This window comes from Symphalangus syndactylus, chromosome 24, assembly GCF_028878055.3.
Source record: "Symphalangus syndactylus isolate Jambi chromosome 24, NHGRI_mSymSyn1-v2.1_pri, whole genome shotgun sequence".
In the NCBI taxonomy this organism is placed as follows: Eukaryota; Metazoa; Chordata; class Mammalia; order Primates; family Hylobatidae; genus Symphalangus; species Symphalangus syndactylus.
In genome coordinates this window covers 1,903,092-1,929,519 of record NC_072446.2, presented here as the reverse complement: position 1 = coordinate 1,929,519, position 26,428 = coordinate 1,903,092, and positions in this window count along the sequence as shown.

The window sequence follows — 26,428 nt, the reverse complement described above, 5'->3', positions numbered from 1 at the left end:
CGCAAGTGGACATTCGGAGCGCTAAAATTGTATTAGTGGAAAAAGGAATATCCCCAAATTAAAACTACACAGAAGTATTCTCTGAAACTCCTTTCTGTTCTCTGCATTCAACTAACAGATTTGAGCCTTACTTTGAAGGAGCTGTTCTGAAACACTCTTTGTGTAGAAACTGCCAGTGGACATTCGGAACGCTAAGAGGGTAATAGTCGAAAAAGGAATATCTATAACTAAATACTACACAGAAGCATTCTGTGAAACTTCTTTCTGTTCTGTGTATTCAACTAAACGAGTTCAACCTTACTTTTGATTGAGCCGTTCTGAAACACTCTTTCTGTAGAAAATGCAAGTGGTGATTCGGAGCGCTAAGAGGGTAATAGTGGAAAAAGGAATATCTTCAAATATAAACTACACAGAAGCATTCTCTGAAACTTCTTTCTGTTCCGTGCATTCAACTAACAGTATTGAACCTTACTTTTGATTGAGCAGTTCTGAAACTCTCTTTCTGTAGATACTGCAATTGGACATTCTGAGCGCTAAGAGAGCTATATTGGAAAAAGGAATATCTTCAAATAAAAACTACACAGAAGAATTCTGTGAAACTTCTTTCTGATCTGTGCATTCAACTAACAGAGTTAAACCATACTTTTGATGGAGCAGTTCTGAACACTCTTTCTGTAGAAAATGCAAGTGGACATTCCGAGCTCTAAGAGGGTAATAGTGGAAAAAGTAATATCGTCAAATATGAACTACAGAGAAGCATTCTGTGAAACTACTTTCTGTTCTGTGCATTGAAATAGCAGAGTTGAACCTTACTATTGAAAGAGCCATTCTGAAACACTCTTTCTGTAGAAACTGCAATTGGACAATCTGAGCACTAAGAGGCCTATATTGGGAAAAAGTATATCTTCAAATAAAAACTACACAGAAGCATTCTGTGCAACTTCTTTCTAATCTGTGCATTCAGCTAAGAGAGTTAAATCATACATTTGATTGAGCAGTTCTGAACACACTTTCTGTAGAAAATGCAACTGGACATTTGGAGCGCTAAGAGGGTAGTAGTGGAAAAAGTAATATATTCAAATATAAACTACACAGAAGCATTCTGTGAAACTACTTTCTGTTCTGTGCATTCAACTAACAGGGTTGAACCTTACTTTTGATTGAGCCTTTCTGAAACTCTCTTTCTGTAGAAATTGCAATTGGATATTCTGAGCGCTAAGAGGCCTGTATTGGTAAAAAGAATATCTTCATATAAACATTACACCGCAGCATTCTGTGAAACTTCTTTCTGTTCTGTGCATTCAGCTAACAGAGTTAAACCATTCTTTTGACTGAGCAGTTCTGAAACACTCTTTCTGTGGAAAATGCAACTGGAGATTCAGAGCGCTAAGTGGGTAATAGTGGAAAATGGAATATCTTCAAATATAAACTACACTGAAGAATTCTGTGAAACTTCTTTCTGATCTGTGCATTCACCTAACAGGGTTAAACCACACTTATGATTGAGCAGTTCTGAACACTCCTTCTGTAGAAAATGCAACTGGACATTTGGAGCGCTAAGAGGTTACTGGTGGAAAAAGGAATACCTTAAAATAAATACTACACAGAAGCATTCTGTGAAACTTCTTTCCGTTCTGTGAATTCAACTAAAAGAGTTGAACCCTACTTTTCATGGAGGCGTTCTGAAACACTTTTTCTGTAGAAACTGAAATTGGATATTCGGAGCGCTAAGAGGCCTATATTTGGGAAAGGACTATCTTCAAATAAAAACTACACAGAAACATTCTGTGAAACTTCGTACTGATCTGTGCATTCAGCTAACAGAGTTAAACCATACTTTTGATTGAGCAGTTCGGAAACACACTTTCTGTAGAAAATGCAAGTGGACATTCGGAGAGCTTAGAAGGTAATAGTGGAAAAAGGAATATCTTCAAATATAAACTACACAGAATCATTCTCTGAAACTTCTTTCTGTTCTGTTCATTCAACTAAAAGAGTTGAACCTTACTTTTGATTGAGCCTTTCTGAAACACTCTCTCTGTAGAAACTGCAATTGGACATTCTGTGCGCTAAGAGGCCTATATTGGTAAAAAGAATAACTTCATATAAACACTACACAGCAGCATTCTGTGAAACTTCTTTCTGATCTGTGCATTCAGCTAACAGAGTTAAACCATACTTTTGATTGAGCAGTTCTGAAACACTCTTTCTGTAGAAAATGCAACTGGACATTCAGAGCGCTAAGTGGGTAATCGTGGAAAATGGAATATCTTCAAATATAAACTACACAGAAAAATTCTGTGAAACTTATTTCTGATCTGTGCATTCACCTAAAGAGTTAAAACATACTTTTGATAGAGCAGTTCTGAACACACTTTCTGTAGAAAATGCAAGTGGACATTCTGAGCTCTAAGAGGGTAACAGTGGAAAAAGGAATATCTTCAAATACAAACTACACAGAAGCAATCTGTGAAACTACATTCTGTTCTGTGCATTCAACTAAGAGATTTGAACCTTAGTATTGATTGAGACGTTCTGAAACACTCTTTCTGTAGAAAATGCAAGTGGAGATTTGGAGCGCTAAGAGGGTAATAGTGGAAAAAGGAATGTCTTCAAATATAAACTACACTGAATCATTCTGTGAAACTTCTTTCTGATCTGTGCATTCAGCTAACAGAGTTAAACCATACTTTTGATTGAGCAGATCTGAACACTCTTTCTGTAGAAAATGCAACTGGACATTTGGAGCGCTAAGAGAGTACTAGTGGAAAAAGGAATATATTCAAATATAAACTACACAGAAGAATTCTGTGAAACTTCTTTCTGAACTGAGCATTCAGCTAACAGAGTTAAACCATACTTTTGATTGAGCAGTTTTGAAACACTCTGTCTGTAGAAAATGCAACTGGACATTCGTAGCGCTAAGTGGGTAATAGTGGAAAAAAGAATATGTTCAAATATAAAGTACACAGAAGCATTGTATGAAACTACTTTCTGTTCTGTGCATTCAACTAACAGAGTTGAACCTTACTTTTGATTGAGCCGTTCTGAAACACTCTTTCTGTAGAAACTGCAATTGGACATTCTGAGTGCTAAGAGGCCTATATTGGGAAAAACAATATCTTCAAATAAAAACTACACAGAAGCATTGTGTGAAACTTATTTCTGATATGTGCATTCAGCTAACAGAGTTAAACCATACTTTTGATTGCGCAGTGCCGAACACTCTTTCTGTAGAAAATGCAAGTGGACATTCGGAGCACTAAGAGGGTAATAGTGGAAAAAGGAATATATTCAAATATAAACTACACAGTAGCATTCTGTGAAACTTCTTTCTGTTCTGTGCATTCAGCTAACAGAGTTGAACCTTACTTTTGATTGAGCCGTTCTGAAACACTCTTTCTGTAGAAACTGCAATTGGACATTCTAAGCGCTATGAGGCCTATATTGGGAAAAAGAATATCTTCAAATAAAAACTACACAGATGCATTCTGTGAAACTTATTTCTGATCTGTAAATTCAGTTAACAGAGCTAAACCATATTTTTGATTGAGCAGTTATGAAACACTCTTTTTGTAGAAAATGCAAGTGGACATTCGGAGCGCTAAGATTGTAATAGAGGAAAATGGAATATCTCCAATTAAAAACTACACAGAAGCATTCTCTGAAACCCCTTTCTGTTCTCCGCATTCAACTAACAGAGTTGAGCCTTACTTTTGAAGGAGCAGTTCTGCAACACTCTTTGTGTAGAAACTGCCAGTGGATATTCGGAGCGCTAAGTGGGTAATAGTCCAAAAAGGAGTATCTTCAACTAAATACTACACAGAAGCATTCTGCGAAACTTCTTTCTGTTCTGTGCATTCAACTAAGAAAGTTGAACCTTACATTTGATTGAGCCGTTCTGAAACACTCTTGCTGTAGAAACTGCAATTGGACATTCTGAGCGCTAAGAGGCCTATATTGGGAAAATAATATCTTCAAATAAAAACTACACAGAAGCATTGTTTGAAACTTATGTCTGATATATGCATTCAGCTAACAGAGTTAAATCATACTTTTGATTGCGCAGTTCAGAACACTCTTTCTGTAGAATGTGCAAGTGGACATTCGGAGCGCTAAGAGGGTAATAGTGGAAAAAGGAATATATTCAAATATAAACTACACAGAAGCATTCTGTGAAACTTCTTTCTGTTCTGTGCATTCAACTACCAGGGTTGAACCTTACATTTGATTGAGCCGTTCTGAAACACTCTTTCTGTAGAAAGTGCAATTGGACATTCTGAGCGCTAAGAGGCCTATATTGGGAAAAAGAATATCTACAAATAAAAACTACACAGAAGCATTCTGTGAAACTTCTTTATGTTCTGTTCATTCAACTAAAAGAGTTGAACATTAGTTTTGATTGAGCCGTTCTGAAACACTCTTTCTGTAGAAAATGCAAGTGGAGATTCGGAGCGCTAAGAGGGTAATAGTGGAAAAAGGAATGTCTCCAAATATAAACTACACAGAATCATTCGGTGAAACTTCTTTCTGATCTGTGCATTCAGCTAACAGAGTTAAACCATACTTTTGATTGAGCAGATCTGAACACTCTTTCTGTAGAAAATGCAACTGGACATTTGGAGCACTAAGAGAGTAGTAGTGGATAAAGTAATATATTCAAATATAAACTACACAGAAGCATTCTGTGAGACTTCTTTCTGATCTGAGCATTCAGCTAACAGAGTTAAACCATACTTTTGATTGAGCAGTTTTGAAACACTCTGTCTGTAGAAAATGCAACTGGACATTCGTAGCGCTAAGTGGGTAATAGTGGAAAAAAGAATATGTTCAAATATAAACTACACAGAAACATTGTATGAAACTTCTTTCTGTTCTGTGCATTCAACTAGCAGAGTTGAACCTTACTTTTGATTGAGCTTTTCTGAAACACTCTTTCTGTAGAAACTGCAATTGGACATTCTGAGCGCTAAGAGGCCTCTATTGGGAAAAATAATATCTTCAAATAAAAACTACACAGAAGCATTGTGTGAAACTTATTTCTGATATGTTCATTAAGCTAACAGAGTTAATCCATACTTTTGATTGCGCAGTTCTGAACACTCTTTCTGTAGAAAATGCAAGTGGACATTCGGAGCGCTAAGAGGGTAATAGTGGAAAAAGGAATATATTCAAATATAAACTACACAGTAGCATTCTGTGAAAATACTTTCTGTTCTGTGCATTCAACTAACAGAGTTGAACCTTACTTTTGATTGAGCCGTTCTGAAACACACTTTCTGTAGAAACTGCAATTGGACATGCTAAGCGCTAAGAGGCCTACATTGGGAAAAAGAATATCTTCAAATAAAAACTACACAGATGCATTCTGTGAAACTTATTTCTGATCTGTAAATTCAGTTAACAGAGATAAAACATATTTTTGATTGAGCAGTTATGAAACACTCTTTTTGTAGAAAATGCAAGTGGAGATTCGGAGCGCTAAGAGGGTAATAGTGGAAAAAGGAATGTCTTCAAATATAAACTACACAGAATCATTCGGTGAAACTTCTTTCTGGTCTGTGCATTCAGCTAACAGAGTTAAACCATACTTTTGATTGAGCAGATCTGAACACTCTTTCTATAGAAAATGCAACTGGACATTTGGAGCGCTAAGAGCGTAGTAGTGGAAAAAGGAATATATTCAAATATAAACTACACAGAAGCATTGTGTGAAACTTCTTTCTGATCTGAGCATTCAGCTAACAGAGTTAAACCATACTTTTGATTGAGCAGTTTTGAAACACTCTGTCTGTAGAAAATGCAACTGGACATTCGTAGCGCTAAGTGGGTAATAGTGGAAAAAAGAATATGTTCAAATATAAACTACACAGAAGCATTGTATGAAACTTCTTTCTGTTCTGTGCATTCAACTAACAGAGTTGAACCTTACTTTTGATTGAGCCGTTCTGAAACACTCTTTCTGTAGAAACTGCAATTGGACATTCTGAGGGCTAGGAGGCCTATATTGGGAAAAAGAATGTCTACAAATAAAAACTACACAGAAGAATTGTGTGAAACTTCTTTCTGTTCTGTTTGTTCAACTAAAAGAGTTGAACCTTAGTTTTGATTGAGCCGTTCTGAAACACTCTTTCTGTAGAAAATGCAAGTGGAGATTCGGAGCGCTAAGAGGGTAATAGTGGAAAAAGGAATGTCTCCAAATATAAACTACACAGAATCATTCTGTGAAACTTCTTTCTGATCTGTGCATTCAGCTAACAGAGTTAAACCATACTTTTGATTGAGCAGATCTGAACACTCTTTCTGTAGAAAATGCAACTGGACATTTGGAGCGCTAAGAGAGTACTAGTGGAAAAAGGAATATATTCAAATATAAACTACACAGAAGCATTCTGTGAAACTTCTTTCTGATCTGAGCATTCAGCTAACAGAGTTAAACCATACTTTTGATTGAGCAGTTTTGAAACACTCTGTCTGTAGAAAATGCAACTGGACATTCGTAGCACTAAGTGAGTAATAGTGGAAAAAAGAATATGTTCAAATATAAACTACACAGAAGCATTGTATGAAACTTCTTTCTGTTCTGTGCATTCAACTAAGAGAGTTGAACCTTACATTTGATTGAGCCGTTCTGAAACACTCTTTCTGTAGAAAATGCAATTGGACATTCTGAGCGCTAAGAGGCCTACATTGGGAAAAATAATATCTTCAAATAAAAACTACACAGAAGCATTGTGTGAAACTTATTTCTGATATGTTCATTAAGCTAACAGAGTTAAACCATACTTTTGATTGCACAGTTCTGAACACTCTCTCTGTAGAAAATGCAAGTGGACATTCGGAGCGCTAAGAGGGTAATAGTGGAAAAAGGAATATATTCAAATATAAACTACACAGTAGCATTCTGTGAAAATTCTTTCTGTTCTGTGCATTCAACTAACAGAGTTGAACCTTACTTTTGATTGAGCCGTTCTGAAACACTCTTTCTGTAGAAACTGCAATTGGACATGCTAAGCGCTAAGAGGCATACATTGGGAAAAAGAATATCTTCAAATAAAAACTACACAGATGCATTCTGTGAAACTTATTTCTGATCTGTAAATTCAGTTAACAGAGATAAAACATATTTTTGATTGAGCAGTTATGAAACACACTTTTTGTAGAAAATGCAAGTGGAGATTCGGAGCGCTAAGAGGGTAATAGTGGAAAAAGGAATGTCTTCAAATATAAACTACACAGAATCATTCGGTGAAACTTCTTTCTGATCTGTGCATTCAGCTAACAGAGTTAAACCATACTTTTGATTGAGCAGATCTGAACACTCTTTCTGTAGAAAATGCAACTGGACATTTGGAGCACTAAGAGAGTAGTAGTGGATAAAGTAATATATTCAAATATAAACTACACAGAAGCATTCTGTGAGACTTCTTTCTGATCTGAGCATTCAGCTAACAGAGTTAAACCATACTTTTGATTGAGCAGTTTTGAAACACTCTGTCTGTAGAAAATGCAACTGGATATTCGTAGCGCTAAGTGGGTAATAGTGGAAAAAAGAATATGTTCAAATATAAACTACACAGAAGCATTGTATGAAACTTCTTTCTGTTGTGTGCATTCAACTAACAGAGTTGAACCTTACTTTTGATTGAGCTTTTCTGAAACACTCTTTCTGTAGAAACTGCAATTGGACATTCTGAGCGCTAAGAGGCCTCTATTGGGAAAAATAATATCTTCAAATAAAAACTACACAGAAGCATTGTGTGAAACTTATTTCTGATATGTTCATTAAGCTAACAGAGTTAATCCATACTTTTGATTGCGCAGTTCTGAACACTCTTTCTGTAGAAAATGCAAGTGGACATTCGGAGCGCTAAGAGGGTAATAGTGGAAAAAGGAATATATTCAAATATAAACTACACAGTAGCATTCTGTGAAAATACTTTCTGTTCTGTGCATTCAACTAACAGAGTTGAACCTTACTTTTGATTGAGCCGTTCTGAAACACACTTTCTGTAGAAACTGTAATTGGACATGCTAAGCGCTAAGAGGCCTACATTGGGAAAAAGAATATCTTCAAATAAAAACTACACAGATGCATTCTGTGAAACTTATTTCTGATCTGTAAATTCAGTTAACAGAGATAAAACATATTTTTGATTGAGCAGTTATGAAACACTCTTTTTGTAGAAAATGCAAGTGGAGATTCGGAGCGCTAAGAGGGTAATAGTGGAAAAAGGAATGTCTTCAAATATAAACTACACAGAATCATTCGGTGAAACTTCTTTCTGGTCTGTGCATTCAGCTAACAGAGTTAAACCATACTTTTGATTGAGCAGATCTGAACACTCTTTCTATAGAAAATGCAACTGGACATTTGGAGCGCTAAGAGCGTAGTAGTGGAAAAAGGAATATATTCAAATATAAACTACACAGAAGCATTGTGTGAAACTTCTTTCTGATCTGAGCATTCAGCTAACAGAGTTAAACCATACTTTTGGTTGAGCAGTTTTGAAACACTCTGTCTGTAGAAAATGCAACTGGACATTCGTAGCGCTAAGTGGGTAATAGTGGAAAAAAGAATATGTTCAAATATAAACTACACAGAAGCATTGTATGAAACTTCTTTCTGTTCTGTGCATTCAACTAAATGAGTTGAACCCTACTTTTGATTGAGCCATTCTGAAACACTCTTTCTGTAGAAACTGCAATTGGATATTCGGAGCGCTAAGAGGCCTATATTGGAAAAAGGACTATCTTCAAATAAAAACTACACAGAAGCATTCCGTGAAACTTCGTACTGATCTGTGCATTCAGCTAACAGAATTAAACCATACTTTTGATTGAGCAGTTCGGAAACGCTCATTCTGTAGAAAATGCAAGTGGACATTCGGAGCGCTTAGAAGGTAATAGTGGAAAAAGGAACATCTTCAAATATAAACTACACAGAAGCATTCTATGAAACTTCTTTCTGTTCCGTTCATTCAACTAACAGAGTTGAACCTTACATTTGATTAAGCAGTTCAGAAACACTCTTTCTGTAGATACTGCAATTGGACATTCTGAGCGCTAAGACTCCTATATTGGAGAAAGGAATATCTTCAAATAAAAAGTACACAGAAGCATTCTCTGAAAATTCTTTCTGATCTGTGCATTCAGCTAACAGAGTTAAACCATACTTTGGATTGAGCAGTTCTGAACACTCTTTCTGTAGAAAATGCAAGTGGACATTCGGAGCGCTGAGGGTAATACTGAAAAAGGGAATATATTCAAATATAAACTACACAGAGGCATTCAGTGAAACTCCTTTCTGTTCTCTGCATTCAACTAACAGAGTTGAGCCCTACTTTTGAAGGAGCAGTTCTGAAACACTCTTTGTTTAGAAACTGAAATTGGACATTCGGAGAGCTAAGAGGATAATAGTCGAAAAAGGAATATCTTCAACAAAATACTACACGGAAGGATTCTGTGAAACTTATTTCTGATATGTGCATTCAAATAACAGAGTAAAACCATACTTTTGATTGAGCCGTTCAGAACACACTTTCTGTAGAAAATGCAAGTGGACATTCGGAGCACTAAGAGGGTAATACTGGAAAAAGGAATATATTCAAATATAAACTACACAGAAGCATTCTGTGAAACTTCTTGCTGTTCTGTGCATTCAAGTAACAGAGTTGAACCTTACTTTTGATTGAGCCTTTCTGAAACTCTCTTTCTGTAGAAAATGCAAGTGGACATTCGGAGCGCTAAGATGGTAATAGTGGAAAAAGGAATACATTCAAATATAAACTACACAGAAGCATTCTGTGAAACTTCTTTCTGTTCTGTGCATTCAACTAACAGAGTTGAACCTTACTTTTGATTGAGCCTTCTGAAACACTCATTTTGTAGAAACGGCAATTGGACATTCTGAGCGCTAAGTGGCCTATATTGGGAAAAAGTATATCTCCAAATAAAAACTACTCAGAAGCATTCTGTGAAACTTATTTCTGATCTGTGCATTCAGCTAACAGAGTTAAACCATACTTTTGATTGAGAAGTTATGAGACACTCTTTCTGTAGAAAACGCAAGTGGACATTCGGAGCGCTAAAATTGTATTAGTGGAAAAAGGAATATCCCCAAATTAAAACTACACAGAAGTATTCTCTGAAACTCCTTTCTGTTCTCTGCATTCAACTAACAGATTTGAGCCTTACTTTGAAGGAGCTGTTCTGAAACACTCTTTGTGTAGAAACTGCCAGTGGACATTCGGAACGCTAAGAGGGTAATAGTCGAAAAAGGAATATCTATAACTAAATACTACACAGAAGCATTCTGTGAAACTTCTTTCTGTTCTGTGTATTCAACTAAACGAGTTCAACCTTACTTTTGATTGAGCCGTTCTGAAACACTCTTTCTGTAGAAAATGCAAGTGGTGATTCGGAGCGCTAAGAGGGTAATAGTGGAAAAAGGAATATCTTCAAATATAAACTACACAGAAGCATTCTCTGAAACTTCTTTCTGTTCCGTGCATTCAACTAACAGTATTGAACCTTACTTTTGATTGAGCAGTTCTGAAACTCTCTTTCTGTAGATACTGCAATTGGACATTCTGAGCGCTAAGAGAGCTATATTGGAAAAAGGAATATCTTCAAATAAAAACTACACAGAAGAATTCTGTGAAACTTCTTTCTGATCTGTGCATTCAACTAACAGAGTTAAACCATACTTTTGATGGAGCAGTTCTGAACACTCTTTCTGTAGAAAATGCAAGTGGACATTCCGAGCTCTAAGAGGGTAATAGTGGAAAAAGTAATATCGTCAAATATGAACTACAGAGAAGCATTCTGTGAAACTACTTTCTGTTCTGTGCATTGAAATAGCAGAGTTGAACCTTACTATTGAAAGAGCCATTCTGAAACACTCTTTCTGTAGAAACTGCAATTGGACAATCTGAGCACTAAGAGGCCTATATTGGGAAAAAGTATATCTTCAAATAAAAACTACACAGAAGCATTCTGTGCAACTTCTTTCTAATCTGTGCATTCAGCTAAGAGAGTTAAATCATACATTTGATTGAGCAGTTCTGAACACACTTTCTGTAGAAAATGCAACTGGACATTTGGAGCGCTAAGAGGGTAGTAGTGGAAAAAGTAATATATTCAAATATAAACTACACAGAAGCATTCTGTGAAACTACTTTCTGTTCTGTGCATTCAACTAACAGGGTTGAACCTTACTTTTGATTGAGCCTTTCTGAAACTCTCTTTCTGTAGAAATTGCAATTGGATATTCTGAGCGCTAAGAGGCCTGTATTGGTAAAAAGAATATCTTCATATAAACATTACACCGCAGCATTCTGTGAAACTTCTTTCTGTTCTGTGCATTCAGCTAACAGAGTTAAACCATTCTTTTGACTGAGCAGTTCTGAAACACTCTTTCTGTGGAAAATGCAACTGGAGATTCAGAGCGCTAAGTGGGTAATAGTGGAAAATGGAATATCTTCAAATATAAACTACACTGAAGAATTCTGTGAAACTTCTTTCTGATCTGTGCATTCACCTAACAGGGTTAAACCACACTTATGATTGAGCAGTTCTGAACACTCCTTCTGTAGAAAATGCAACTGGACATTTGGAGCGCTAAGAGGTTACTGGTGGAAAAAGGAATACCTTAAAATAAATACTACACAGAAGCATTCTGTGAAACTTCTTTCCGTTCTGTGAATTCAACTAAAAGAGTTGAACCCTACTTTTCATGGAGGCGTTCTGAAACACTTTTTCTGTAGAAACTGAAATTGGATATTCGGAGCGCTAAGAGGCCTATATTTGGGAAAGGACTATCTTCAAATAAAAACTACACAGAAACATTCTGTGAAACTTCGTACTGATCTGTGCATTCAGCTAACAGAGTTAAACCATACTTTTGATTGAGCAGTTCGGAAACACACTTTCTGTAGAAAATGCAAGTGGACATTCGGAGAGCTTAGAAGGTAATAGTGGAAAAAGGAATATCTTCAAATATAAACTACACAGAATCATTCTCTGAAACTTCTTTCTGTTCTGTTCATTCAACTAAAAGAGTTGAACCTTACTTTTGATTGAGCCTTTCTGAAACACTCTCTCTGTAGAAACTGCAATTGGACATTCTGTGCGCTAAGAGGCCTATATTGGTAAAAAGAATAACTTCATATAAACACTACACAGCAGCATTCTGTGAAACTTCTTTCTGATCTGTGCATTCAGCTAACAGAGTTAAACCATACTTTTGATTGAGCAGTTCTGAAACACTCTTTCTGTAGAAAATGCAACTGGACATTCAGAGCGCTAAGTGGGTAATCGTGGAAAATGGAATATCTTCAAATATAAACTACACAGAAAAATTCTGTGAAACTTATTTCTGATCTGTGCATTCACCTAAAGAGTTAAAACATACTTTTGATAGAGCAGTTCTGAACACACTTTCTGTAGAAAATGCAAGTGGACATTCTGAGCTCTAAGAGGGTAACAGTGGAAAAAGGAATATCTTCAAATACAAACTACACAGAAGCAATCTGTGAAACTACATTCTGTTCTGTGCATTCAACTAAGAGATTTGAACCTTAGTATTGATTGAGACGTTCTGAAACACTCTTTCTGTAGAAAATGCAAGTGGAGATTTGGAGCGCTAAGAGGGTAATAGAGGAAAAAGGAATGTCTTCAAATATAAACTACACTGAATCATTATGTGAAACTTCTTTCTGATCTGTGCATTCAGCTAACAGAGTTAAACCATACTTTTGATTGAGCAGATCTGAACACTCTTTCTGTAGAAAATGCAACTGGACATTTGGAGCGCTAAGAGGGTAGTAGTGGAAAAAGGAATATATTCAAATATAAACTACACAGAAGCATTCTGTGAAACTTTTTCTGATCTGAGCATTCAGCTAACAGAGTTAAACCATACTTTTGATTGAGCAGTTTTGAAACACTCTGTCTGTAGAAAATGCAACTGGACATTCGTAGCGCTAAGTGGGTAATAGTGGAAAAAAGAATATGTTCAAATATAAAGTACACAGAAGCATTGTATGAAACTACTTTCTGTTCTGTGCATTCAACTAACAGAGTTGAACCTTACTTTTGATTGAGCCGTTCTGAAACACTCTTTCTGTAGAAACTGCAATTGGACATTCTGAGTGCTAAGAGGCCTATATTGGGAAAAACAATATCTTCAAATAAAAACTACACAGAAGCATTGTGTGAAACTTATTTCTGATATGTGCATTCAGCTAACAGAGTTAAACCATACTTTTGATTGCGCAGTTCCGAACACTCTTTCTGTAGAAAATGCAAGTGGACATTCGGAGCACTAAGAGGGTAATAGTGGAAAAAGGAATATATTCAAATATAAACTACACAGTAGCATTCTGTGAAACTTCTTTCTGTTCTGTGCATTCAGCTAACAGAGTTGAACCTTACTTTTGATTGAGCCGTTCTGAAACACTCTTTCTGTAGAAACTGCAATTGGACATTCTAAGCGCTAAGAGGCCTATATTGGGAAAAAGAATATCTTCAAATAAAAACTACACAGATGCATTCTGTGAAACTTATTTCTGATCTGTAAATTCAGTTAACAGAGCTAAACCATATTTTTGATTGAGCAGTTATGAAACACTCTTTTTGTAGAAAATGCAAGTGGACATTCGGAGCGCTAAGATTGTAATAGAGGAAAATGGAATATCTCCAATTAAAAACTACACAGAAGCATTCTCTGAAACCCCTTTCTGTTCTCCGCATTCAACTAACAGAGTTGAGCCTTACTTTTGAAGGAGCAGTTCTGCAACACTCTTTGTGTAGAAACTGCCAGTGGATATTCGGAGCGCTAAGTGGGTAATAGTCCAAAAAGGAGTATCTTCAACTAAATACTACACAGAAGCATTCTGCGAAACTTCTTTCTGTTCTGTGCATTCAACTAAGAAAGTTGAACCTTACATTTCATTGAGCCGTTCTGAAACACTCTTGCTGTAGAAACTGCAATTGGACATTCTGAGCGCTAACAGGCCTATATTGGGAAAATAATATCTTCAAATAAAAACTACACAGAAGCATTGTTTGAAACTTATGTCTGATATATGCATTCAGCTAACAGAGTTAAATCATACTTTTGATTGCGCAGTTCAGAACACTCTTTCTGTAGAATGTGCAAGTGGACATTCGGAGCGCTAAGAGGGTAATAGTGGAAAAAGGAATATATTCAAATATAAACTACACAGAAGCATTCTGTGAAACTTCTTTCTGTTCTGTGCATTCAACTACCAGGGTTGAACCTTACATTTGATTGAGCCGTTCTGAAACACTCTTTCTGTAGAAAGTGCAATTGGACATTCTGAGCGCTAAGAGGCCTATATTGGGAAAAAGAATATCTACAAATAAAAACTACACAGAAGCATTCTGTGAAACTTCTTTATGTTCTGTTCATTCAACTAAAAGAGTTGAACATTAGTTTTGATTGAGCCGTTCTGAAACACTCTTTCTGTAGAAAATGCAAGTGGAGATTCGGAGCGCTAAGAGGGTAATAGTGGAAAAAGGAATGTCTCCAAATATAAACTACACAGAATCATTCGGTGAAACATCTTTCTGATCTGTGCATTCAGCTAACAGAGTTAAACCATACTTTTGATTGAGCAGATCTGAACACTCTTTCTGTAGAAAATGCAACTGGACATTTGGAGCACTAAGAGAGTAGTAGTGGATAAAGTAATATATTCAAATATAAACTACACAGAAGCATTCTGTGAGACTTCTTTCTGATCTGAGCATTCAGCTAACAGAGTTAAACCATACTTTTGATTGAGCAGTTTTGAAACACTCTGTCTGTAGAAAATGCAACTGGACATTCGTAGCGCTAAGTGGGTAATAGTGGAAAAAAGAATATGTTCAAATATAAACTACACAGAAACATTGTATGAAACTTCTTTCTGTTCTGTGCATTCAACTAACAGAGTTGAACCTTACTTTTGATTGAGCTTTTCTGAAACACTCTTTCTGTAGAAACTGCAATTGGACATTCTGAGCGCTAAGAGGCCTCTATTGGGAAAAATAATATCTTCAAATAAAAACTACACAGAAGCATTGTGTGAAACTTATTTCTGATATGTTCATTAAGCTAACAGAGTTAATCCATACTTTTGATTGCGCAGTTCTGAACACTCTTTCTGTAGAAAATGCAAGTGGACATTCGGAGCGCTAAGAGGGTAATAGTGGAAAAAGGAATATATTCAAATATAAACTACACAGTAGCATTCTGTGAAAATACTTTCTGTTCTGTGCATTCAACTAACAGAGTTGAACCTTACTTTTGATTGAGCCGTTCTGAAACACACTTTCTGTAGAAACTGCAATTGGACATGCTAAGCGCTAAGAGGCCTACATTGGGAAAAAGAATATCTTCAAATAAAAACTACACAGATGCATTCTGTGAAACTTATTTCTGATCTGTAAATTCAGTTAACAGAGATAAAACATATTTTTGATTGAGCAGTTATGAAACACTCTTTTTGTAGAAAATGCAAGTGGAGATTCGGAGCGCTAAGAGGGTAATAGTGGAAAAAGGAATGTCTTCAAATATAAACTACACAGAATCATTCGGTGAAACTTCTTTCTGGTCTGTGCATTCAGCTAACAGAGTTAAACCATACTTTTGATTGAGCAGATCTGAACACTCTTTCTATAGAAAATGCAACTGGACATTTGGAGCGCTAAGAGCGTAGTAGTGGAAAAAGGAATATATTCAAATATAAACTACACAGAAGCATTGTGTGAAACTTCTTTCTGATCTGAGCATTCAGCTAACAGAGTTAAACCATACTTTTGATTGAGCAGTTTTGAAACACTCTGTCTGTAGAAAATGCAACTGGACATTCGTAGCGCTAAGTGGGTAATAGTGGAAAAAAGAATATGTTCAAATATAAACTACACAGAAGAATTGTATGAAACTTCTTTCTGTTCTGTGCATTCAACTAACAGAGTTGAACCTTACTTTTGATTGAGCCGTTCTGAAACACTCTTTCTGTAGAAACTGCAATTGGACATTCTGAGGGCTAGGAGGCCTATATTGGGAAAAAGAATGTCTACAAATAAAAACTACACAGAAGAATTGTGTGAAACTTCTTTCTGTTCTGTTTGTTCAACTAAAAGAGTTGAACCTTAGTTTTGATTGAGCCGTTCTGAAACACTCTTTCTGTAGAAAATGCAAGTGGAGATTCGGAGCGCTAAGAGGGTAATAGTGGAAAAAGGAATGTCTCCAAATATAAACTACACAGAATCATTCTGTGAAACTTCTTTCTGATCTGTGCATTCAGCTAACAGAGTTAAACCATACTTTTGATTGAGCAGATCTGAACACTCTTTCTGTAGAAAATGCAACTGGACATTTGGAGCGCTAAGAGAGTACTAGTGGAAAAAGGAATATATTCAAATATAAACTACACAGAAGCATTCTGAGAAACTTCTTTCTGATGTGAGCATTCAGCTAACAGAGTTAAACCATACTTTTGATTGAGCAGTTTTGAAACACTCTGTCTGTAGAAAATGCAACTGGACATTCGTAGCACTAAGTGAGTAATAGTGGAAAAAAGAATATGTTCAAATATAAACTACACAGAAGCATTGTATGAAACTTCTTTCTGTTCTGTGCATTCAACTAAGAGAGTTGAACCTTACATTTGATTGAGCCGTTCTGAAACACTCTTTCTGTAGAAAATGCAATTGGACATTCTGAGCGCTAAGAGGCCTACATTGGGAAAAATAATATCTTCAAATAAAAACTACACAGAAGCATTGTGTGAAACTTATTTCTGATATGTTCATTAAGCTAACAGAGTTAAACCATACTTTTGATTGCACAGTTCTGAACACTCTTTCTGTAGAAAATGCAAGTGGACATTCGGAGCGCTAAGAGGGTAATAGTGGAAAAAGGAATATATTCAAATATAAACTACACAGTAGCATTCTGTGAAAATTCTTTCTGTTCTGTGCATTCAACTAACAGAGTTGAACCTTACTTTTGATTGAGCCGTTCTGAAACACTCTTTCTGTAGAAACTGCAATTGGACATGCTAAGCGCTAAGAGGCATACATTGGGAAAAAGAATATCTTCAAATAAAAACTACACAGATGCATTCTGTGAAACTTATTTCTGATCTGTAAATTCAGTTAACAGAGATAAAACATATTTTTGATTGAGCAGTTATGAAACACACTTTTTGTAGAAAATGCAAGTGGAGATTCGGAGCGCTAAGAGGGCAATAGTGGAAAAAGGAATGTCTTCAAATATAAACTACACAGAATCATTCGGTGAAACTTCTTTCTGATCTGTGCATTCAGCTAACAGAGTTAAACCATACTTTTGATTGAGCAGATCTGAACACTCTTTCTGTAGAAAATGCAACTGGACATTTGGAGCACTAAGAGAGTAGTAGTGGATAAAGTAATATATTCAAATATAAACTACACAGAAGCATTCTGTGAGACTTCTTTCTGATCTGAGCATTCAGCTAACAGAGTTAAACCATACTTTTGATTGAGCAGTTTTGAAACACTCTGTCTGTAGAAAATGCAACTGGACATTCGTAGCGCTAAGTGGGTAATAGTGGAAAAAAGAATATGTTCAAATATAAAGTACACAGAAGCATTGTATGAAACTACTTTCTGTTCTGTGCATTCAACTAACAGAGTTGAACCTTACTTTTGATTGAGCCGTTCTGAAACACTCTTTCTGTAGAAACTGCAATTGGACATTCTGAGTGCTAAGAGGCCTATATTGGGAAAAACAATATCTTCAAATAAAAACTACACAGAAGCATTGTGTGAAACTTATTTCTGATATGTGCATTCAGCTAACAGAGTTAAACCATACTTTTGATTGCGCAGTTCCGAACACTCTTTCTGTAGAAAATGCAAGTGGACATTCGGAGCACTAAGAGGGTAATAGTGGAAAAAGGAATATATTCAAATATAAACTACACAGTAGCATTCTGTGAAACTTCTTTCTGTTCTGTGCATTCAGCTAACAGAGTTGAACCTTACTTTTGATTGAGCCGTTCTGAAACACTCTTTCTGTAGAAACTGCAATTGGACATTCTAAGCGCTAAGAGGCCTATATTGGGAAAAAGAATATCTTCAAATAAAAACTACACAGATGCATTCTGTGAAACTTATTTCTGATCTGTAAATTCAGTTAACAGAGCTAAACCATATTTTTGATTGAGCAGTTATGAAACACTCTTTTTGTAGAAAATGCAAGTGGACATTCGGAGCGCTAAGATTGTAATAGAGGAAAATGGAATATCTCCAATTAAAAACTACACAGAAGCATTCTCTGAAACCCCTTTCTGTTCTCCGCATTCAACTAACAGAGTTGAGCCTTACTTTTGAAGGAGCAGTTCTGCAACACTCTTTGTGTAGAAACTGCCAGTGGATATTCGGAGCGCTAAGTGGGTAATAGTCCAAAAAGGAGTATCTTCAACTAAATACTACACAGAAGCATTCTGCGAAACTTCTTTCTGTTCTGTGCATTCAACTAAGAAAGTTGAACCTTACATTTCATTGAGCCGTTCTGAAACACTCTTGCTGTAGAAACTGCAATTGGACATTCTGAGCGCTAACAGGCCTATATTGGGAAAATAATATCTTCAAATAAAAACTACACAGAAGCATTGTTTGAAACTTATGTCTGATATATGCATTCAGCTAACAGAGTTAAATCATACTTTTGATTGCGCAGTTCAGAACACTCTTTCTGTAGAATGTGCAAGTGGACATTCGGAGCGCTAAGAGGGTAATAGTGGAAAAAGGAATATATTCAAATATAAACTACACAGAAGCATTCTGTGAAACTTCTTTCTGTTCTGTGCATTCAACTACCAGGGTTGAACCTTACATTTGATTGAGCCGTTCTGAAACACTCTTTCTGTAGAAAGTGCAATTGGACATTCTGAGCGCTAAGAGGCCTATATTGGGAAAAAGAATATCTACAAATAAAAACTACACAGAAGCATTCTGTGAAACTTCTTTATGTTCTGTTCATTCAACTAAAAGAGTTGAACATTAGTTTTGATTGAGCCGTTCTGAAACACTCTTTCTGTAGAAAATGCAAGTGGAGATTCGGAGCGCTAAGAGGGTAATAGTGGAAAAAGGAATGTCTCCAAATATAAACTACACAGAATCATTCGGTGAAACTTCTTTCTGATCTGTGCATTCAGCTAACAGAGTTAAACCATACTTTTGATTGAGCAGATCTGAACACTCTTTCTGTAGAAAATGCAACTGGACATTTGGAGCACTAAGAGAGTAGTAGTGGATAAAGTAATATATTCAAATATAAACTACACAGAAGCATTCTGTGAGACTTCTTTCTGATCTGAGCATTCAGCTAACAGAGTTAAACCATACTTTTGATTGAGCAGTTTTGAAACACTCTGTCTGTAGAAAATGCAACTGGACATTCGTAGCGCTAAGTGGGTAATAGTGGAAAAAAGAATATGTTCAAATATAAACTACACAGAAACATTGTATGAAACTTCTTTCTGTTCTGTGCATTCAACTAACAGAGTTGAACCTTACTTTTGATTGAGCTTTTCTGAAACACTCTTTCTGTAGAAACTGCAATTGGACATTCTGAGCGCTAAGAGGCCTCTATTGGGAAAAATAATATCTTCAAATAAAAACTACACAGAAGCATTGTGTGAAACTTATTTCTGATATGTTCATTAAGCTAACAGAGTTAATCCATACTTTTGATTGCGCAGTTCTGAACACTCTTTCTGTAGAAAATGCAAGTGGACATTCGGAGCGCTAAGAGGGTAATAGTGGAAAAAGGAATATATTCAAATATAAACTACACAGTAGCATTCTGTGAAAATACTTTCTGTTCTGTGCATTCAACTAACAGAGTTGAACCTTACTTTTGATTGAGCCGTTCTGAAACACACTTTCTGTAGAAACTGCAATTGGACATGCTAAGCGCTAAGAGGCCTACATTGGGAAAAAGAATATCTTCAAATAAAAACTACACAGATGCATTCTGTGAAACTTATTTCTGATCTGTAAATTCAGTTAACAGAGATAAAACATATTTTTGATTGAGCAGTTATGAAACACTCTTTTTGTAGAAAATGCAAGTGGAGATTCGGAGCGCTAAGAGGGTAATAGTGGAAAAAGGAATGTCTTCAAATATAAACTACACAGAATCATTCGGTGAAACTTCTTTCTGGTCTGTGCATTCAGCTAACAGAGTTAAACCATACTTTTGATTGAGCAGATCTGAACACTCTTTCTATAGAAAATGCAACTGGACATTTGGAGCGCTAAGAGCGTAGTAGTGGAAAAAGGAATATATTCAAATATAAACTACACAGAAGCATTGTGTGAAACTTCTTTCTGATCTGAGCATTCAGCTAACAGAGTTAAACCATACTTTTGATTGAGCAGTTTTGAAACACTCTGTCTGTAGAAAATGCAACTGGACATTCGTAGCGCTAAGTGGGTAATAGTGGAAAAAAGAATATGTTCAAATATAAACTACACAGAAGAATTGTATGAAACTTCTTTCTGTTCTGTGCATTCAACTAACAGAGTTGAACCTTACTTTTGATTGAGCCGTTCTGAAACACTCTTTCTGTAGAAACTGCAATTGGACATTCTGAGGGCTAGGAGGCCTATATTGGGAAAAAGAATGTCTACAAATAAAAACTACACAGAAGAATTGTGTGAAACTTCTTTCTGTTCTGTTTGTTCAACTAAAAGAGTTGAACCTTAGTTTTGATTGAGCCGTTCTGAAACACTCTTTCTGTAAAAAATGCAAGTGGAGATTCGGAGCGCTAAGAGGGTAATAGTGGAAAAAGGAATGTCTCCAAATATAAACTACACAGAATCATTCTGTGAAACTTCTTTCTGATCTGTGCATTCAGCTAACAGAGTTAAACCATACTTTTGATTGAGCAGATCTGAACACTCTTTCTGTAGAAAATGCAACTGGACATTTGGAGCGCTAAGAGAGTACTAGTGGAAAAAGGAATATATTAAAATATAAACTACACAGAAGCATTCTGTGAAACTTCTTTCTGATGTGAGCATTCAGCTAACAGAGTTAAACCATACTTTTGATTGAGCAGTTTTGAAACACTCTGTCTGTAGAAAATGCAACTGGACATTCGTAGCACTAAGTGAGTAATAGTGGAAAAAAGAATATGTTCAAATATAAACTACACAGAAGCATTGTATGAAACTTCTTTCTGTTCTGTGCATTCAACTAAGAGAGTTGAACCTTACATTTGATTGAGCCGTTCTGAAACACTCTTTCTGTAGAAAATGCAATTGGACATTCTGAGCGCTAAGAGGCCTACATTGGGAAAAATAATATCTTCAAATAAAAACTACACAGAAGCATTTTGTGAAACTTATTTCTGATATGTTCATTAAGCTAACAGAGTTAAACCATACTTTTGATTGCACAGTTCTGAACACTCTTTCTGTAGAAAATGCAAGTGGACATTCGGAGCGCTAAGAGGGTAATAGTGGAAAAAGGAATATATTCAAATATAAACTACACAGTAGCATTCTGTGAAAATTCTTTCTGTTCTGTGCATTCAACTAACAGAGTTGAACCTTACTTTTGATTGAGCCGTTCTGAAACACTCTTTCTGTAGAAACTGCAATTGGACATGCTAAGCGCTAAGAGGCATACATTGGGAAAAAGAATATCTTCAAATAAAAACTACACAGATGCATTCTGTGAAACTTATTTCTGATCTGTAAATTCAGTTAACAGAGATAAAACATATTTTTGATTGAGCAGTTATGAAACACACTTTTTGTAGAAAATGCAAGTGGAGATTCGGAGCGCTAAGAGGGCAATAGTGGAAAAAGGAATGTCTTCAAATATAAACTACACAGAATCATTCGGTGAAACTTCTTTCTGATCTGTGCATTCAGCTAACAGAGTTAAACCATACTTTTGATTGAGCAGATCTGAACACTCTTTCTGTAGAAAATGCAACTGGACATTTGGAGCACTAAGAGAGTAGTAGTGGATAAAGTAATATATTCAAATATAAACTACACAGAAGCATTCTGTGAGACTTCTTTCTGATCTGAGCATTCAGCTAACAGAGTTAAACCATACTTTTGATTGAGCAGTTTTGAAACACTCTGTCTGTAGAAAATGCAACTGGACATTCGTAGCGCTAAGTGGGTAATAGTGGAAAAAAGAATATGTTCAAATATAAACTACACAGAAGCATTGTATGAAACTTCTTTCTGTTCTGTGCATTCAACTAACAGAGTTGAACCCTACTTTTTATTGAGCTTTTCTGAAACACTCTTTCTGTAGAAACTGCAATTGGACATTCTGAGCGCTAAGAGGCCTCTATTGGGAAAAATAATATCTTCAAATAAAAACTACACAGAAGCATTGTGTGAAACTTATTTCTGATATGTTCATTAAGCTAACAGAGTTAATCCATACTTTTGATTGCGCAGTTCTGAACACTCTTTCTGTAGAAAATGCAAGTGGACATTCGGAGCGCTAAGAGGGTAATAGTGGAAAAAGGAATATATTCAAATATAAACTACACAGTAGCATTCTGTGAAAATACTTTCTGTTCTGTGCATTCAACTAACAGAGTTGAACCTTACTTTTGATTGAGCCGTTCTGAAACACACTTTCTGTAGAAACTGCAATTGGACATGGTAAGCGCTAAGAGGCCTACATTGGGAAAAAGAATATCTTCAAATAAAAACTACACAGATGCATTCTGTGAAACTTATTTCTGATCTGTAAATTCAGTTAACAGAGATAAAACATATTTTTGATTGAGCAGTTATGAAACACTCTTTTTGTAGAAAATGCAAGTGGAGATTCGGAGCGCTAAGAGGGTAATAGTGGAAAAAGGAATGTCTTCAAATATAAACTACACAGAATCATTCGGTGAAACTTCTTTCTGGTCTGTGCATTCAGCTAACATAGTTAAACCATACTTTTGATTGAGCAGATCTGAACACTCTTTCTATAGAAAATGCAACTGGACATTTGGAGCGCTAAGAGCGTAGTAGTGGAAAAAGGAATATATTCAAATATAAACTACACAGAAGCATTGTGTGAAACTTCTTTCTGATCTGAGCATTCAGCTAACAGAGTTAAACCATACTTTTGATTGAGCAGTTTTGAAACACTCTGTCTGTAGAAAATGCAACTGGACATTCGTAGCGCTAAGTGGGTAATAGTGGAAAAAAGAATATGTTCAAATATAAACTACACAGAAGCATTGTATGAAACTTCTTTCTGTTCTGTGCATTCAACTAACAGAGTTGAACCTTACTTTTGATTGAGCCGTTCTGAAACACTCTTTCTGTAGAAACTGCAATTGGACATTCTGAGGGCTAGGAGGCCTATATTGGGAAAAAGAATGTCTACAAATAAAAACTACACAGAAGAATTGTGTGAAACTTCTTTCTGTTCTGTTTGTTCAACTAAAAGAGTTGAACCTTAGTTTTGATTGAGCCGTTCTGAAACACTCTTTCTGTAGAAAATGCAAGTGGAGATTCGGAGCGCTAAGAGGGTAATAGTGGAAAAAGGAATGTCTCCAAATATAAACTACACAGAATCATTCTGTGAAACTTCTTTCTGATCTGTGCATTCAGCTAACAGAGTTAAACCATAGTTTTGATTGAGCAGATCTGAACACTCTTTCTGTAGAAAATGCAACTGGACATTTGGAGCGCTAAGAGAGTACTAGTGGAAAAAGGAATATATTCAAATATAAACTACACAGAAGCATTCTGTGAAACTTCTTTCTGATCTGAGCATTCAGCTAACAGAGTTAAACCATACTTTTGATTGAGCAGTTTTGAAACACTCTGTCTGTAGAAAATGCAACTGGACATTCGTAGCACTAAGTGGGTAATAGTGGAAAAAAGAATATGTTCAAATATAAACTACACAGAAGCATTGTATGAAACTTCTTTCTGTTCTGTGCATTCAACTAAGAGAGTTGAACCTTACATTTGATTGAGCCGTTCTGAAACACTCTTTCTGTAGAAAATGTAATTGGACATTCTGAGCGCTAAGAGGCCTACATTGGGAAAAAAAATATCTTCAAATAAAAACTACACAGAAGCATTGTGTGAAACTTATTTCTGATATGTTCATTAAGCTAACAGAGTTAAACCATACTTTTGATTGCACAGTTCTGAACACTCTTTCTGTAGAAAATGCAAGTGGACATTCGGAGCGCTAAGAGGGTAATAGTGGAAAAGGGAATATATTCAAATATAAACTACACAGTAGCATTCTGTGAAAATTCTTTCTGTTCTGTGCATTCAACTAACAGAGTTGAACCTTACTTTTGATTGAGCCGTTCTGAAACACTCTTTCTGTAGAAACTGCAATTGGACATGCTAAGCGCTAAGAGGCATACATTGGGAAAAAGAATATCTTCAAATAAAAACAACACAGATGCATTCTGTGAAACTTATTTCTGATCTGTAAATTCAGTTAACAGAGATAAAACATATTTTTGATTGAGCAGTTATGAAACACACTTTTTGTAGAAAATGCAAGTGGAGATTCGGAGCGCTAAGAATGTAATAGTGGAAAAAGGAATGTCTTCAAATATAAACTACACAGAATCATTCGGTGAAACTTCTTTCTGATCTGTGCATTCAGCTAACAGAGTTAAACCATACTTTTGATTGAGCAGATCTGAACAATCTTTCTGTAGAAAATGCAACTGGACATTTTGAGCGCTAAGAGCGTAGTAGTGGAAAAAGGAATATATTCAAATATAAACTACACAGAAGCATTCTGTGAAACTTCTTTCTGATCTGAGCATTCAGCTAACAGAGTTAAAACATACTTTTTATTGAGCAGTTTTGAAACACTCTGTCTGTAGAAAATGCAACTGGATATTCGTAGCGCTAAGTGGGTAATAGTGGAAAAAAGAATATGTTCAAATATAAACTACACAGAAGCATTGTATGAAACTTCTTTCTGTTCTGTGCATTCAACTAACAGAGTTGAACCTTACTTTTGATTGAGCCGTTCTGAAACACTCTTTCTGTAGAAACTGCAATTGGACATTCTGAGCGCTAAGAGGCCTATATTGGGAAAAAGAATGTCTACAAATAAAAACTACACAGAAGAATTGTGTGAAACTTCTTTCTGTTCTGTTTGTTCAACTAAAAGAGTTGAACCATAGTTTTGATTGAGCCGTTCTGAAACACTCTTTCTGTAGAAAATGCAAGTGGAGATTCGGAGCGCTAAGAGGGTAATAGTGGAAAAAGGAATGTCTCCAAATATAAACTACACAGAATCATTCTGTGAAAGTTCTTTCTGATCTGTGCATTCAGCTAACAGAGTTAAACCATACTTTTGATTGAGCAGTTCTGAACACTCTTTCTGTAGAAAATGCAAGTGGACATTCGGAGCGCTAAGAGGGTAATAGTGGAAAAAGGAATATATTCAAATATAAACTACACAGTAGCATTCTGTGAAAACTCTTACTGTTCTGTGCATTCAGCTAACAGAGTTGAACCTTACTTTTGATTGAGCCGTTCTGAAACACTCTTTCTGTAGAAACTGCAATTGGACATGCTAAGCGCTAACAGGCCTACATTGGGAAAAAGAATATCTTCAAATAAAAACTACACAGATGCATTCTGTGAAACTTATTTCTGATCTGAAAATTCAATTAACAGAGATAAAGCATATTTTTCATTGAGCAGTTATGAAACACTCTTTTTGTAGAAAATGCAAGTGGAGATTCGGAGCGCTAAGAGGGTAATAGTGGAAAAAGGAATGTCTTCAAATATAAACTACACAGAATCATTCGGTGAAACTTCTTTCTGATCTGTGCATTCAGCTAACAGAGTTAAACCATACTTTTGATTGAGCAGATCTGAACACTCTTTCTGTAGAAAATGCAACTGGACATTTGGAGCGCTGAGAGCGTAGTAGTGGAAAAAGGAATATATTCAAATATAAACTACACAGAAGCATTCTGTGAAACTTCTTTCTGATCTGAGCATTCAGCTAACAGAGTTAAACCATACTTTTGATTGAGCAGTTTTGAAACACTCTGTCTGTAGAAAATGCAACTGTACATTCGTAGCGCTAAGTGGGTAATAGTGGAAAAAAGAATATGTTCAAATAAAAACTACACAGAAGCATTGTATGAAACTTCTTTCTGTTCTGTGCATTCAACTAACAGAGTTGAACCTTTCTTTTGATTGAGCCGTTCTGAAACACTCTTTCTGTAGAAACTGCAATTGGACATTCTGAGCGCTAGGAGGCCTATATTGGGAAAAAGAATGTCTACAAATAAAAACTACAGAGAAGAATTGTGTGAAACTTCTTTCTGTTCTGTTTGTTCAACTAAAAGAGTTGAACCTTAGTTTTGATTGAGCCGTTCTG